General features: G+C 33.7%; 1 protein-coding gene across 7 annotated transcripts in view; it reads left to right on the plus strand.

The window, feature by feature from the left end:
• EPHA7 (EPH receptor A7) overlaps nucleotides 1-18,517 on the plus strand; it is a 166,944-nt gene that overhangs the window by 102,349 nt on the left and 46,078 nt on the right. The window lies entirely within an intron of this gene.

The following is an 18,517-nucleotide window of genomic DNA, read 5'->3' on the forward strand; positions in this document are numbered from 1 at the left end:
TTTAGCTGAAGACTGATGATGTACACATTTACCCAGACTTGAGGTTAAAACCTTACAGTAAAAAAGCAGAGAAATATATTTGTGCTTTCTAAACAAGTCATTATACTGGTTATTTTCGATGACATTTTTGATTTTACTAGTCTTTTTTTTTTTTTTTAAGAAACATTTCTAATATTAGAAACCAATTTAATATTAAAATAATATAAATAATTGCCAGGGAAATATTCTTATGACAGTGAGAACTTTGCTGAAAACAAATATTTGTTGATTTTAATTGAATGGTCTTCCTGCTTTTGCCTTTTGCAGGAAGCTAAAACCAAAACATTTAGCACATAAATCATGAATAGAGATTTTTGTCAATGCAGTTGTTGCTTGATTATTCATTCCTGTATTTTACAGTTATATTATGCACTATCTGTAGTGTTTTATGTATTCTAAGTTAAATATAATACATCTGGGTAAGCTGGGTTACATACACTTTCTAAATAAGGCCTGTGGTGGTTTTAGTTGGGTGGGCAGCTGAGTTACACCATGGCCTCTCTCTCACTCCCCCTCCTCAAAGAGAAAGGGGGATAAAATACGACACAAAGAGCTCAAGGTTTGAGATAAGGATGATTTAATTAAAGGGAAAAGGGAGAAGGAAAAACAAACAAACAAAAAAACAAAGGCCACACATAAGCACAGAGAGAGAAAAGCAGTTACTCTCTACTTCCCATCAACGAGCAATGTTCGGCCACATCCTGGGAAGCAAGGCCTCAATACCTGTAGCAGTTGTTCAGGAGGACAGACACTTCCACAAAGCGAGCCCCCCTTCTCCTTACTCTTTCCCACATTTTATTGCTGAGTGTGACATCATATGGCATGGAATATCCCTTTGGTCGGTTTAGTTCAGCTGCCCTGGTGATGTCCCCTTCCCATCACTTGCCCACCTCTTCACATCACTTGCCCACCTCTTCACATCACTTGCCTGCTGGGAGCTTGGAGAGAGTCCTGATGTGATGCCAGTATTGTTCAGCAACAGACACAACACTGGTGTGGTATGTATATAGCTGGTCTAGGTACAAGTGCAGAGCACAGCACTGTATGGGCTGCTGCAGGGAAAGTTAGCCATCCCAGACAGACCCAGCACAAGGAAAATGGAAAAGGATTAAAACTGAGAGAACTGGGTTTGTTCCTCTCACAGGTTACTAGTGGTAGGACAAGAGGGAATGGCCTCAAGTTACGTCAGGGGAGGTTTAGGTTGGAAATTAGGAGATTTTTTTTCTCAGAAAGAGTGGTTAGGCATTGGAATGGGTTGTCCGGGGTGGTGATGGAGTCACCATCCCTGGGGATGTTTAAGGAAAGTTTGGACCTGACACTTAGGGACATGGGTTAGTGGCTGATATTGGTGGTAAGGGGATGGTTGGACCAGATGATCATGAAGGTCTTTTCCAACCTTAATGATTCTATGATTCTATATTTTCTGATCTGGAGTTACTGCTAGAAAATGAGGAACTCTGGCAGCCTGCAGCTGCTGATGATTATGGTACTTCAGTTTCTTTCTCATCTCCATTTTAGATAGAAATATTCATCATCTAACAAAACTGTATTTCTGTTAGTACTGAGTTTTCTTGCTACTTGCACGTTTTTAACCAACATGCTTCAAAAGTAGTGTTTCACAGAACACTGTGATAAATGTCAATAAACAATGCATAATTTAAATGGAATTTTGACTGAGCAAATGTAAATCTTTAAATGCAAAAACATTCAAATGAAAAAATGAAAAAACATTAATGAAAATGAAAATTTAATGAAAAAAGTTTAATGAAAAAACATTAAAATGAAAAAATAACTAAATAAAAAAAACTGTTTAAAATACATGCTTACATATGCATGCTTACATTGCAATACATACATAAAACACTTGCTCTGGTAGACCCTGGTTAATGTAAAAACTGTACTGCAAAGCTTGGTGGGATTGCAGTCAGGTGAGCATATTACTTTCTTTTTTTTTTTTTTGTTTTTTTTTTTGTTACAGAACCATAATGTAGTGATTTATTTTATTATCAACACCACTTTGTTAGATTTTGTATGCTTGTTGGTTTAGTGATTTTGATTTTTGTTGGGTTTGGGAATGATAATTATTCCAGCAAAGTTAGTTCAATTTTTTTTCCATAAATAAAAGAACGCAGAAATTGAAAGCTATGGTGTTTTCCCAAGAGCATTTGAATGTTCTTGGGAAATCAGAGATCTGTATCTAGCTCAAGACAGAATAGTATCCTCTCAAGGCACAAAGATTCTTTAATTGACAAAAATAAATATCCTGGCAAAATAAACATCCAGCAGCATTTATAAATATGTTGTCATTGCCTCAATAAAGATGTGATAATTGCAGGGTCATCAATTTAACACTTTTGTTTGTTTGTTTGTTTTTTGTCATTAATGCACAAGTCATTTTTATTACTGATTTTTTTTTGCTCTGGTGAGCCATTAAAAGAAAGCAGGAGTATTAGCTTCTATTCATGGCTAATGTTCCAGTGAATCAGGCCAGAAAATAAATAAACCAACAAAATAAAAACATTGTGAGGTGATGTATCTTGAATTAAAGCCCATAGTCTAACTTACATTGTGCAGAGAGTTTCAGTTAAAAAAAACATGTCCTGATGGGTACATATATGAGATTTTGTTTACCTCAGTGTTTTGAAATAATGCAAAAAGAAAAATAAACGTAGAAAAATAAAAAGAAAGGTGGAAATAGGCCAGTAAATAAACAAATAAGCCTTAAGAGAGAAATAATTTTACAGGGTACATTAAATAAACCATTGTTGGAGATGGCAATTTCAAAAGAACTAACTTGAAAAACAAATCTTTTAGGATTTAGGGAAAAAAAAAAAAGTGGAAAAAAAAGTTATTTATGCATTACTTAGAAGAAAACTGCATTTAAATACTACGTCAAAAGAGTCAGGTATTCAATATGGACAGAAGTTAATGTATCTATATACCTATTTTATTTTATTTTTTCAGATCTGTGATTTAACCTGAGTCCAGTCTTTAAAAGACATAATTTGGTTTCCCAGCCCTTGGCAGCATTCTGCTCTGGGGCCCCAGTCCAGTGGTACACACCACCTCCCTTCCATTCCTTTTTGGGGATACAAGCAGTAGTGTAGTTCACATTACTGGCAGGATTTAGGTCATGGTGCTGAAACTGTACTGTGTTTTGTTTATTATTTCAAAATTAATTTACCATTTAATGTTAAAGGTATGAAAGCAAACCATGGGATAACAAAAAGGGCTTAATTTCTGTTTAATTGTAGCAATCTCTGTATCAAAATATTCAACACCAGTATATCCCTGTTTTACTTATATTCCTTTTCATCCTCTTCTTCAGCTGCTATGGGCAAAGGTCACATAGAAAAGTCTTCTTAATGGAGTAAAAGTTTAAATTGTTCAAGTTCACTTAAATTACAGTTAAGTAAAAGTTTTCTGTAGTAATAGCAGAGGAGACCTGGAAGTGTAATTTCCTAAGGCCACTCTAAACCATATTTAACTTTGGGTCACCTCTCGTACTCATTCTTCAAGTGGCTTTACATGTATATAGCCTTCCTTGTAATACCACTAATTTTGCTGTATTATGTTTATCTTTTTCTTTCTTTTTGGTTCTTCTCTAGTAGAGACACAAAATATTTGTCCATTTTTAATATTTCAAAATCTATGGAATTTAATGTTTCATTAAACTCTACCTTTTTGTTATTCAATGTCCAAAACTTTTAAAAAAAAATAAATCTTTGAGTTCATTATGATCTAGATGCATAAAATATAACATGAATGATAGTTGAGTCAATGCTAGAAACACTTTTTACTTTTAATACAGACAAAACAAGGGAAGGAGGAATGAAGACAGAAAGTCTATAGATAAGAAAATCGGATCAGACTTATCACGCATTGAATTCACAGCAAAGAAATAATAAGATAACAGGCATATAGGATGGAGGCTGACCTTTCTTCCTCCTGTCTGTTTTATCTTGCAAAGAGAAAGAGGTGATTGTGCATATCACAGGATCACAGAATGTTAGAGATTAGAAGGGACCTTGAAAGATCATCAAGTCCAATCCCCCTGCCAGAGCAGGAACACCTAGATCAGATCACACAGGAACGTGTCCAAGTGGGTTTTGAATGTCTCCAGAGAAGATTATACAACCTCTCTGGGCAGCCTGTTCCAGTGTTCTGTCACCCTCACTGTGAAAAAGTTTCTTCTCAATCTCCAACCTCCATTAAGTGACTCTGTTCAAGAAAAGCTGGTACAGACCAGTGGATATTTTTGAACCACAAACTTATAAATTTGGTTCTCAAGTGAAATGATTCTCTTCCAAATTCATAGTTTCTGGAAAAGGGATCTTGCCGTGGAGACGAAAGAATAGAAATTTACTTTCAGGCCTGTAATGACTAGTGCAAAGGGTGCTGATTAAGCAAAAATAATCATTCCAAACCTGCTGTTACCTGGATAACCAGTGACAATCTGACAATCTGTATTTGGAGCAAATGCTGGGTGGTTGATCTACCTTTCACTCTGCTGATTAATAGCCTAATTAAGAGCATAGTGTGTTCCATTTATTTTGACATGAGTGTTGCTGTGCCATGTTATAAAGTGCCACTGATTAGACTATTCATTCCTGCTTGAAAACAATACTACAAATACAACAAAACAAAACAAAACAAAACAAAACAAAAAAGAAATGTACTGTCTTTGTAGCTGTTTTATTTTATTTTTTTATATTTTCTGTCTATGGGCTTTTTTTCTTTTAAGTGTAGAGTTAAAAATTAGTCGCCCATTAATGTGTTGAATGCTTTAGGTACCTAAATGAAAAGAACTAAATGAAAAGAACTAAAGAACACCTGCGATCTCTTAATAATAACCATCAAACTGTCAGAAGCAAAAATGATAACCAAAAATATTTGCAAGAAAAGAAAGGAGAAGAAAGACAATGCAAAAGGAAGCAAAATATATTTATAAAGCAGGTTGTAAAAGCAGTTAATGCTAAACATGTGATGTTTATGTCAATAGAATGAGTCAAATATGCTTCAAGTGAAATACTGTATTTTGAACTGCTTAATGTCACCAGCGCCTGCAGGGACAGTTTGCTAACTCCCCATGAACATACAGCCAGCTCTTCAAAGTAATTTCCGTTATGCAACAACTGAGCTTTAAAGACATCCTTCCTTATTGATCTTGTTTTTGCATGATTCAACTTGCTAAGAACAAGATAAAGTTCCTCTGATAAACATTGATATTCCATCAGTAAGGAGAATTTCTTCAGTCTAGCATACTTATTGTCATTGTTTGTATCTATGCAGACAGCTTAACCAGCTCTCCAATTGAGAAATCATTAAAATGTTTTGTAGTTGTTGTTTTTTCTTCCAACAGATAAGCTTCTTAAAACTCTAGACAACTGCTTACATTCCTAACTTCTTGTAGTACAAAACCTCTACTCAAGACCAGTCATGGCACTGCATGTGCAGTCAGGAACTGGGAAGGATTATTTTCTAGACTATGTGTTCATGTTAAAGCCAACGAGGCAGATTCCAGCATCTGAATTCTCAGAAGCACTGGTTGCAAAAACATACATTCCTCCCTCCCTTCCTTTTATTTCCTTCGCTTTCCTTTTCTGTCATCCTTCTTGTTTCATGAAAACTAACATAAAGGAGCAAATATGATAATTTCACACTAATTGAATCCATATTGTGCAATATTCCACAGACTTGGTTTTTGTTTCTCTTTCCTTCCTTCCTTCCTTCCTTCCTTCCTTCCTTCCTTCCTTCCTTCCTTCCTTCCTTCCTTCCTTCCTTCCTTCCTTCCTTCCTTCCTTCCTTCCTTCCTTCCTACCTTCCTTCCCTCCTTCCTCCCTTTCTTTCTTCCTTTGCTACTAAATATGTATATTAACATATTCTAAGTATTTTAAAATACCACATGGATGATCTCTTTTATTTTTATTTCCTTTAAATTCTTTTGCCAGCAGCTTACAACAGGGCTAAAAAAAAAAAAAAAAAAAAAAAAAAAAAAAAAAAAAAAAGAGAGAAGTATGTACTTAACACTAGAATATGTCATCTGGCTAGACTAGCTGTGCAAGAAAACATGTGAAAAACTGTTTCTAGCTGTGCAAGAAAACATTTCTATCCTGTTTAATCCGTACATGCAGTGCATCGATGAATTTCTGACTGGTTCTTGTAGGATACAAATGTTGTTAAAAAGGGGCCATGTGTATCTCATAAACCTTTAACGTAGTTTGGATTACAGAAATTCCAAGTTTGAAGAAAGAAAAACTCATCAAGTTCCAATTTAAAATAAGACATGCCCTTATAATTGTCAGCCTTATATTATGACTAATTCAATTACTGTTGGTCAATCAGAACATACATATATATACTTTTTATTAATATTTATTATTATACCCAAGTGTCTGTGCAATACAGCTTTGATTAGTAAATAACCTGGGTAATAGATTGATCAAGAGAGCAGTTTCTAAGAATTTTAGCATAGCTATTTTCTAAGGCAGGGTTTTTATATACACAGTTAAGAGAAAGTAATGAACATTCAGTATATATATTATATATATGCATGTATTTATATATATTATGTATTTATTATCATGCAAAATTCCCATACTGATATTTTTTTTTTTCATTTCATACTGTAAACAATGCTGAGACCATATACATTAAGGAAACAAGCTATAGATGTTCCTGATACTGATGTATATCTATTTTAATGCATGTATTATAATACACTCATGAGAATAAATAATTACACTGGAACATGTTCCAGTGTAATTATTTACAGGCAATAGACTAATATTAAGAGAATATAGGCCTATTTCTGATGCTGTCTAGATACCATGTAACCTTTAGATTCTGTTTTGCATGTTCTGGTATTAACACAGTGTCTAAATGGTCTCTAGCTAGTTTAAATATAAACTATATTTTATGATATTCTCATTCATGTAAATAGCTCTACTGGTGATATGCCTTAGAATCACTAAATTTTAGTCTTTTGATGTTGGTGGTGAATGCAATTTTTTCACTATAGTTACCAGGAGGTAGCAATAATTTTCTACTGCAGAGTTGGAGCCTCTTTCATAGAAAAACAGTAATTGAAAAATGATCTACGCACTCTGTGTAGGAAAATAGTTTTTGTTTTGTTTTGTTTTGTTTTGCTTTGTTTTGTTTTTTAACACAGTATAGTACTGTGGGTATGACTCAAGTTTCATTTCTCTTGTGTCATTCCAGTCTTACTTTTTTTTTTTTGTATCCTTTACAACCTTGAAAGACTCGTAAGATATGTAAACACTATTTTTCCATACTTTTATTTAACAGGACAGCACATACTATATAAAGTGTGAGAGACAGACCAACCTTGTTCTCTTTTTATATCTTCACTGTGAGTGATGGAATGGCATGTCATTTCTGAGTCAGTTCTGTTATTTGGGATAAATAAAACTGCAATAAACTGTTCAAGGATTATTTATACACTTTTGCTTATTTGGCCAATGTACTGAGTAATTCTGTAATTTAATAGAATGAACTTTCTCTCTCTCTCTTTTTTTTAACTTTAACACGTACAAAATTGTACATGGCCTTCTGTTACTCTGTTACTACAAAAATCTCCATTTTCAACTTTTTCACCCTGGATATTGATTAAAATTCTGGTAATTCACAGCAATCACACCGTTAAAAACTGAAAGAGAATCAAACCCTGAGTTAGCTAGTTTGAGTATCACCATATCTCCTCCTTCCAATGTTGCTTCATGCTTTAATCTTTTCAGCTTTAAATTCATTGCCTACAGTTCTGAAGTTTCAGTTAAATGAGTAGCTATGGTATTTAACCGGCAGCTTGCTGAACTACCTTTAAGCTCACTGAGAGTTAAACTTACACTGTTGCATGCAGAAAGATGGATCTTGCTAGATTTGCATGAGAGGTCAGTCAGAGTAGACCCTGGACTAATTTCCTTCAGAAGATTTAAGGATCAAGGAATCCTCTTTAAGTTTGCAAGGAATAAGAGTAAATTTTAGATGGTGTGTGAAAAATAAAGGGTCCACCTCTCATAAAAAAATATTTATGTGTGAGGCATCATGTTTACTTGGTGTGCCAGATATTCAGTTTCTCCTAAAATAAGTGCCTATATTCGCTGTGTATACAATGGAATAAGTTCTTCCCAGGTCTTAAAATGAAGATGTCAAATTTATGGGTCTCAGTTTAAACAGTCAGGATCTATTCTGGATCTCTCCAACACACTTACCACTCTGTCACAGGGAGTGAAACTATTTAGAGAATTTAAGCACTTAATCTAGGAGAGCTGTAGCTGCATAAAGGGTAGGTGCACCAAGTTGTCTAAGTTAAATTGTCTGGATCCCATCCAGAACTATTTCTGAAACAAAAAAGTAAAAAACCTATCTGTGAAATTGGCAAAGAAATCCAAAATCTTTTTGTTAAAAAAATAAAATAAAACCAATTAATTGTGTAGCAATGCTAGATGATCAGTTGTGTTAATTAAATTTTTAATTACTTTACCCTTAGGACCTGATTCTGATCTTATTTCCATTGATATAAAGCAAGGATAACTTAGCTAAAATCAATGTAGCTGAACTAAAATATAATTGATGAGAGGTCAGAATCAAGCCCTAAATGCTGGTCTAAAAGTAGAACTAATCAGAAAACTAAATGGGCTTATAATTTGCGCAATTGACATTTTCTTAATCTAACTTTCCAAGAAGTTAACCTTTGGATAAAGAACTTGGGTTCCCCTTAGAGCCTCCTAACATTCAGAGAAATTAAGCCACTAGAAAGTCTGTAAAAAGATGATGATTCTGTACAGCTTTTAAAACCACATAGTAAATTCTTTAATTTAAATGATTGATGTATTTCCAATTTAATTTATTCCTACATCAGACAAGTCTTTGTCTCTGTGCAAGGTTTTCAAGTGAGCAGAAGCCAGAGGCATGTTGAACTATAGTATGTTCTCAAATAACAAAATTAAACAACAACAACAACAAAATCAAAAGTGTTTCTGGTGTTTGTCCTGTGTGGAGCCAGGAGTAGGACCCAGTGATCCTCATGGGTCCCATCCAATGAAGGATATGTGAACCCTTCAATGCTGAGATTCTGTGATTTTTTGTTTTGTTTCGTTTTTGTTTATTTTGTTTAAAAAAAAAAAAAAAAAAAAAAGAAGGGGAATTAGGAACTAACATCTACCCAAAGGTCTTCTGGAAATAATATTTTGAATGTGCTTTTTGTGCAGTAGATAGTAGGGAGACAATTGTTTTAGAATTATGACAATTTATCATATAAATACAGTTACAGAAGTCCTACAAGTGCTTTGTTCCTGTTACATTTTTTAATATTATTTCTTGGGCGAAAAAAAAAAAAAAAAAAAAAAGAGAGACCAAATCTAAAGGAATCAAAGTTTTGTGCATTTTATTTTTAATGTGTGTGCATTTAAATGTGTGCATTATCTCTATAGTAATTCTACTGTTTAATAAGTAGGTGTTAATTTATGTTGTATATTCAGATCTAGTGAGCTTCAGCTAGCTTCACTTTACAAAATATTTTTCCTATGAGATAATGGATTTTCCTTCTGCTTTTGCATGATGCTAATTTCAACATTGTTTTAAATGTTCATTGTTTCCTCAGTTGTTGAAATGTTGAAATTTTTTATACTTTTAGAGAAATGTTGAATATTGTGTTTACATCAGTGGCAGTTCTCCACAGTAGTGACCCCGCTTTCATCAGTGAGACTGCGTCTTTGACAAGCCCTGACCAAGGGAGTCATGGACTGTTTGCTGTGTCTAACCTTCCTCTCACAGCCATGAGTTTCACTCCCATGCATACTCACTAACTTCAGGCTTGTTACTTCTACTGTTTATCACTGTAGTAGAGATTCCCAGATGGATATATAAAAATATGAGAGATGTAGCACTGTTTGGAAAAAAAAATACAGGTTTATAACTATACAAAATTGACAGCCATTTTTTTGAGGAATCTCACTCAAGCTGCTCTCAGAAATGCATCCATCCTTAGCAGTGCCATTATAATGCATTTCATGTGAATTTGGAAGGCTGAAACAGAAGTTGTGCATACACTTTAGGAATGTTACTAGAGCAATGTTTTTTCACCACTGAACAATTATATCTTTGAAAGCACCAGTTTGATCAAACCTGTGGCACAGTGATAATTATTGTTTTGTGATGACATCTTTGTAGAATATTTATATGCTTTTCCATTAATATTTGAAATTCTTTGTTATGGGGCTGGAATTTATTCAACTGTCTCTTGGACATCCTATGCTAAATAAATGTAATTGTACTGGTCCATAGGCCTCCGAAGTCACTACCTCATATAATATTTTATGGCTGCAAATGCAACTTTTACTTTTAGACAAATCAACTGGGATAACAATATTAGCTATACTGTAGCAAGAAGAATGTATTAAGGTAATTTTTTTTCTTTTCATGAACAACATCCTTGAAGCTGACATTTTTGTGACTGAATAGATGACAGCATGAAATTCAATTACAGCAAACAGTCTCAGTCATTACACCTGTCTGCTTCCAGAGGAAAGGATTTGTAAATTGTGCTTTATCCTTCCATTCCCTAAAACCTGTGTCTGTAATTGACACTTGCCAACAGAGATGACTGGAGACAGAAGGAGAACATAATATGTCTGAGTAGCCCACCAGGGAAAAGAGTATCCTCATCTTTTGGAGTTTTGTAGTGTTTTGTTTTCCTTAATGAAGAGTAATACCTATGTGTCAAGGATTTACTGCAAGGCTAGTGGCAGATGTTTCAGCTAAAAAAAAAAAAAAAAAAAAAAGTTATGAAAGATGAATCATACACACACACACACACACACAAAAAAAAAAGGCAGGACAAAAGAAAAATCTAATTAACATAGAAATATTTCTTCTGCAAAGGAAAACAAATGCTGCATGAGAACAAAAGCCTCTTTCTGTTATTTGTAAGGCTGGTTTGCTAGCTAGTCTAACACATTTGTAAGAATCACGTTTGTGTCTGACATGTCAAAACGTATTCACAAAGCAAGAGTTGTGGATACCTTGGGAGACGATGTTGTCACTTGTTACGCAACTCAGCATCCGTTCAGCACTGATTGATGCCCAAGTTGCCAGTTTGGGAAGAAATGGGATACAGACATGACAATAATATTTGTACCAAATGTCAGGCAAAAGAAACAGGGGAGTTCATAGAATGGGTCTAGACATAGACTTTGACCAGAAAAAGCAACAACAAAAACAAAAAACAACAACAACAAAAAAAAATGTGACAGACAGACTGTCAGCCCTTTCTAATCAGATCTTTCTAATGTATTTATTTATGTATTTAGTTTCTTTTTTTTTTTTTTTTTTTTGCTTTCCTCCAGATTTTGCCATAGTAGATAGTATATAAAACTGATCCAGCTGGCAAGATTGAGGGTGATGAAGGAATTACCAAAAACTAACTATTTAAAATGAATTGGTAAATTAACTTACTAAATGACTACGTATTGGATATTTTAAACTTAAGTTTTCTTAAAACTTTTCTAGTAATATTAGGGAAAATCAGAATCTATTCTTTTTTTCATTTTTGACTTCTATTTATTAATTGATTTGCAAAAGTATTCAGATATTTAGTATTTCTGTTGCTCTCCTTAAATCAGCAGGTAATTTAGGAGTTTCTCAACTACAAAAGCAATGGGAAAAAAATCAATGGAGTAATGCAGTCAAGTATTACTTGAGTATGTTGCCTGCTACCATATATTCCTGACATCCCCAAGTGCTTAGAGGGCCACATGTGCCTCGGTTCATGGCTTACAGAAAATTGTAAGCACTCTGTGTTATATTTATGAGCCGGAAAGTAAAGCGTGTCGGAAAGGAAGTTAAAATGGCTTCTCTGTAGGATATTGTTAGTGTAAAATATCTGATTTATTTGGGTCATTTTTTGAACACTGTAGCTTATAAACACAGTGGGGAATTTTGCTGTCATTGATCCAAAGCAATGGGTACTAATGGCATAATACAGTGGTACTCAATAACCTTTTATCATGGGCTTCTTTGTCATGTGGAGACTTAACTGAGGGCAGAGAAATATACTTTAACAAAAAAGAAAGTCTTATAAATTTCCATTTATCCGTTTAATAATGTTCAGCTTAAGAGCTACCATTCTCTTTTCTGATGTATGAATGTGTATCATGAAAAATAATATGAAAATTATTTTACATCTTAGTGTAAACATGGGGATTACATGTAGGAAAATTTTATCAAGCATTCAAAGGACCAGCTGTGGCTAGTCATGGCTTGAATAGCACTGACATGGTGCAATGCTATGAAATGTATATATTATTTTTTCTTTCACATAAATCTTTTGTATATTTATGGGAAATTGAATAACTGAATAAGAGAAATTAGTAAGGTCTTAAAATTTGCCCAGTACCTGCAAACCATTGTAAAGGTTTTGCTTTAGTTGATATCTATATTGCTCCTCAAAAGTGAGCATGTCCAGAGGCACATTGCTTCATACCAGCATAATACCCAGAGTGGTGCCCTATGCTAACCCCAGGTCTTTGACAACAACTGCTGCAATTCCTCAAGGTGTATAATCTCTTCACTTAAAGATCTTAAGATCTTATCTAGTAGTTTTGGCAATCCTGATGCATATGTTTCCCCTCAGAACAAACCAGAGCTCAGTGGGAGGCCAAGTTCTGCCTTAATTTACACTCCTTCTCTTGGGAGCAAATTAGTAAGCAGAGCAGTGTGGAAGGATGCCATTTGGGTAACAGTGGTATAGGAATGGTAACACAGTACAGGGAGTTTTGTATTCTCTTCCTGAACAACCATTGAAGAGCCAACAACAGTATAATTCTTTGCTACTGTTTTCATTATACACACATCTATATACATATATATGTGTTAATTTTGTGTTTATTGTCTGTAAGAAGCCAGGTGCCAATCTCAGTTAAAAGAGCTGGACAGGCAAAGCAACCCTTTTGCTTAAAGATTTCTGCCCAGAAAGGAGATAGTGATGACATTTTACAAAGAAATAATTGATTATGTTATAACTATTGAGATGCGTATATCTCTGTATTGCCATTATTTACTGCTGTTAGCAATGTCCCCTTCAGACCACATACTCAAAGCAACCATACCTGCTACCTTCCATTGCAGGAAACTGTTGTTAATGCTTCATGTAATGTAAAATGTATGTTGATACAGTTTTACAGGGATATAAAAAATTATATCATTGCTGCTGTGTGAAAAGCTAGTGCTTTTGAATACTTGCTACACATCTTTGGGATATGAAAAGGAAAGAGGTCAAAGGCTAGAATTTTTGACCTTCAGGAAGTACTACAGGGGTCCCGTGCAATGAGAACGAGTGTTACTGTTGATTTCAGCCAGTAGCAAGACAAAGTTCAGATTGCCATAAGCACACAACTGCTATTATAAAATAATATATATATATATATATATATATATATATATATGAAAAAATAGTTAAGGAAGGTTGATATATATATATATGAAAAAATAGTTAAGGAAGGTTGATAGCCCATTTTCTCTTTAGCCTTTCTATAATAAATCATGAAACCAGAGATGTAAACGAAGATTTGATTGCATTTATTAACATGGGCTCTGGTTCTGCACTGGGAGCATTTACTCACCTCCATTTGGGAAACTTTCTGCAGAATTGAAAACCCTCATTCCTGAGGGTTTTTAATAATTTGTTTTATAGACATGAATTACTAACAACTCAGAAATGCTGTTTCTAGAGAGACTTTTTTAAAAGTATCAGATGAAAAGTCTCCATGCTGCCAGATGAAATTGAGACACATTCATTATGCAGAGGTTGAATAAATCTCAGAAAAGAGAAATAGCTAAGTAGATTTCTTTTGTTGACAACTTTTTTTTTTCTTAATGAAAACATTGTTAGAGTTGATTTTGTGCTAGAAATCAGCACATAATACCTAGCTTCTCCTGTATGTGTAAGTCCAGTTTCACGTTTTCATTTTTCAGTTTATATGTCTTTGTTTTAGCATTTTGTAGTTTTTTTCTTCTTCTTCTTCTTCTTTTTTTTTCAGTTACAAATTGCAAAAAAAAAAAAATTAATTTTGCATCTGTCTTTGTCTTTTGGAAAGTACACTTCAAATAAAGAGAAATGTTAGGCATGAGAGCCAGAGAATAGTTAATGACAGAGCTAAGGCATGAGTAATATCATGTTAAAATATTTTCACAGAACTCTGGACTAAAAACAATGCCTTCTAAACAACACTGCAATTTTCTATGCATGTATTTTTGGTATATAATAATATACTATATGCTTGGCTTAGCAGTATGAATGCAGCACATCAGTCTACCAGACACAATATTCTCCCTGGAACGGGATATTTCCTTGGAATATCCTGCTCTTTTTGACACCTCAGTTTTAACTTCTTCTATAACTTGATCTGGAAATGATGACCAGCTTGAAATCTATATAACTTGAAGGCTTTATCAGTAAAGCCCAGCAGAGTTATATTTCTCTGTGGCTGTGATGTTGAAACCTGGTGAAAAATCAATTTTTCCTTTTGCTGAATGGTATATTTGAAGCATTTTAAAAAGGTGAACGAGTGTGCTGAGAACCTGTCATTCTAGAAGTACTTTCTTATGCAGCATGTGTAGGTACATCTGCCTGTTAGCCCTGAGAGGCTGCGTATGTTTGATGCATTGGATATTGTGTCAGCAGGAAGGAGTAAAGGAGGAGATGAGGTATATCAGAAAGAAAGTTGGTAGCAAATGGTGTTTTGAACAGCCTGTATCCCCTGGTGTAATATATTATGGAAATAATGATCCTGACAAGTGATGCTTCTTTGTTATCTGAAAAGATTCAGTAGGGATTATGCATGCTCAAATCACTCTGGACTGGATACTTAGTTGTCCACAAATTCTGTAAGTGTCTTCATCATGAACAACTTTGTTATAGTTGCAGTAGCAAAAATTAGATTACTAAAAAAAAAATAAATGTGTTTAACTTACTACTTTAGCTAGCAAAGGGAACAAAAAATGGTATTTTTAATTCTGTTTTTATAGATTTATCTTTTAATCTGGTTTAATACCAAATTTTAGTTTGTATTTAGGGTTGAATTGCAAACTTTAACTCATTTTCAAGCTTGCTGATAGTTGTTTCAAAATCATAAATTATTAATTAATTAACATGGGTAGGCAATGAGACATGGGCTAAAGGCTTAACATGAGGTATCAGGAAGCAAGAACAAATAAAATACAAATGCAAAACAGTCTGTAAGAAAGGTACAGAGAGTATACAGAGGAAATGATTTTACTAGAAAAAAAGAATAAAATGCTTCTGACCTGTATGCTTTCACTAAGCACAGAAATGCAACCAAAAAGGCAGGATAAAGATAGCATGTACACTTAACACATTTAACATGTACATTTAACATCAATAAATTGGCTTATGCAGTTGCTCTAGTTTACAGAGATTTTCTTCCAGTGGCAATAGGATGGTGTACTTTGCCAGGTGTACTTTGACACTCTGGCTTCAACCCATTCGACTATTCCCTTCTTCCCCGAACAAATGTCAGGGCTCTAAGTAGGACACAAAATAAGATTAGATAATTTAATGCATTTTAGGAATATCATCCATTATGGGAATTATATACAACCTTATCATTTTCAGAGCTTCAAAGACATACCTAGGTCAAAGACATATCTAGGTCAAAATTACCAACATTTTTGACCTGCAGTGAGTCTGAAGTGCTGGGCTCTTTCTTCCACCTTATGTGGGTTCTTCTACCATTGAAATACGGTAGAATGCTTTCAGCTAGGAAAAACAAACAAACAAACGAACAAAAACCTTTTAATCTCATCATTCTTGAAGGAAGAGAATATTAATTACCAGGAGATAAAGCTCATTTATTTAAGACTTTTTGCATATTAGCTTGCAATGCTGATAAATCATTCAGATTTTCTTTTTCATGGAAATCCCTTCAGAAAGGAATATGCCTGTTTGTGTATACTATGTGTGGATGTTATGTGGGAATCTTGTACAGTATATTTCACTTCCTCTATTCTGTTTCATCTTCCCCCTTCTCTGTTCCTCCTTCCCCACATTGCTGTTCCTTCCCCACATCTGCAGACTTCACTAATGCCAGAGGAAGTGAGTTTATTTTGCTTGAATGCTTAAAAAAGTGAATGCTATGACCAACAGAATGAAAAAATAATAATAAGGTAAAACAAAAGGCAGTGAATATTGAGAACAATTTCCAATGACCTATAAAATTATTTCATTAGAAGTATGAACATTAAGAATTTTGGATATCTAAAAATGTAAAACTAACAGTTTGAAAACATTAATCTGGATGAGATATAACATTATACATGAATCATAATGACCTCTCTGAAATTCAGCCAGGATACTGTGCTGCTCATTTAGACAAAGAAGACAACTAGTTAATCATGGTACAGAAAATTAGACAGAGTAAATTAGTTTGCTGCATTCCACACTCTTAGCTACAAAAGAAAAAAAAAGAGAAAGAGAAAGAGGAAGAGGAAGAGGAAGAGGAAGAAAAAAAGAAAAAGAAAAAGAAAAAGAAAAAGAAAAAGAAAAAGAAAAAGAAAAAGAAAAAGAAAAAGAAAAAGAAAAAGAAAAAGAAAAAGAGAAAAATAAAAAGAAAAAAAAAAAGAGAAAGAAAAAGAGAAAAAGCTAATTAGAGAGAAAAAATACTCTAAGCTTTTAGAAAGAGAATATAAGAAGAGATAGATCCTGGCTCTGAAATGCTTTATCACCCATGGTGTTTGCATAATTTCATGATTTTATCAGTTTGGCAGCCTACATTAAGGGGTCCTCAACTTTGATTATATTGAATAATAGATATAATAGTTTATAATGAAAATTATGCATGGCTTCTATCCTTAATTTTCATGGATTCCTGCCGTCTTTAATGAAATGTAAATGAATTTGATTTTAAAACCTATATAACTATATACGTTATAATACAAAAGGCTAGTAACATGATTAAAATATGAAGTTAACAATCAAATTTTAAGTTTACTAGAAGATTATCATGTTGGTTGTGCTTTAAAGATTTTTACTTTATCATTATAGTTTTATCTTGGCTAACAGAGATATGTGTTCTCATTGTTTTATTTCTGTATTCTTTAAATTAAGGAAAGCGGGTGTGCTAAAGAATATTAGAATGGGAATTAATTTAATTAGACTTTGAGATGAATGGTGAAAATGAAGGTGAAATTCACCTACTTGTTGCATCAAAATATCCTTGTTCTGTAAAATAATTTTATTGGTATGAAATCAATGGGAATAATTTTACTTAATGAAAGTTTTGTCTGCAGGTCTGAAAGAAAGCTGATCTTTTTTTTTTTTCTGCAAAAAAAGTATTAAATTTTCAGTATGTTTTTTTCAAAATAGTAGTTATAAATAAATTTATCTCTAACTTTTCTTTACTTTCCTGTCTATGAGTCTGCTCTCAAAATACAGTGAAATACATCTATTTCTTATACACATAAATGTCATAATCATTTTACTTTTGCCTAGATGCCTAAATGCCACGGCTCGAGGGGGGGGGGGGGGGGGAGAGAGGAGAGAGAATGTGCAATTGGGTCCTCTCTTTATGTGAGGACCCAATTGCACATTCTATGTCTTCTATGTGAGCAGTGTTAACACTCTTGAAAATAATTTAATTATTTCAAATAAACTGAAAAGGAACAAGACCAAGTTCTGCATAGATAGAGCTGATATAGCTGTTTCTTTGTTTGTTTGTTTTAAAGAGCTATAATTTCATAGGACTATTTCTGTGCTATGTTCATATATGCAGCATGTGGAGGAAAAGTGTAATGTTAGGTTTTCTTTGGAACTACCTACCAGCTGTAAATCCACTGTCTTTCTTTTTTGCTAAACACGAAGTAACCTGATCAGGAAAATTACTTTTTCAGTCACTCATTTTATTACGTTAATTCTTAACCATTTTTAAGTGAGAGCAATGTCTCTATAATGCTTATACACTGCTTTTTACAAATTTCAAATGATGTTTGGCTTTGTGTGTTGTTTATTAGGAAATTGTGCATATGTGTGTGTGTATGCGTAACTATGTGCAGTGAGGTGGAAGAAGAGAGTGACCCCTTTATTTCATAAGACCTGCTTCTTAAATTGTCTCAGATTTCCACAAAACACCAAGACCAAAGACGGAAACTTCAATACTAAAGACAGAATGTCCTGGAAAGTTTTGAGCAAATGCAAAAGAGGGGTTTTAGTCTCTCAACAAAGTTGTTTTCACCACTGAGTGATGATGTAATCAGATAATGCAACAGGTTATTTTTTAAAGAGAACTGGTAACTACATGAAATCAGCCTAAAATTCAATTTTGTTTCTAACACATTATTTTTCTTTTCATAATCATTTCTGAAACATATGCAATAAATACTCAGACTCTTAATTTACCACAGATCAATCTAAAAATATATTTTGTTCTCTTAATCAGAATTCACT

The sequence above is a fragment of the Anas acuta genome, chromosome 3, assembly GCF_963932015.1.
Source record: "Anas acuta chromosome 3, bAnaAcu1.1, whole genome shotgun sequence".
NCBI lineage: Eukaryota > Metazoa > Chordata > Aves > Anseriformes > Anatidae > Anas > Anas acuta.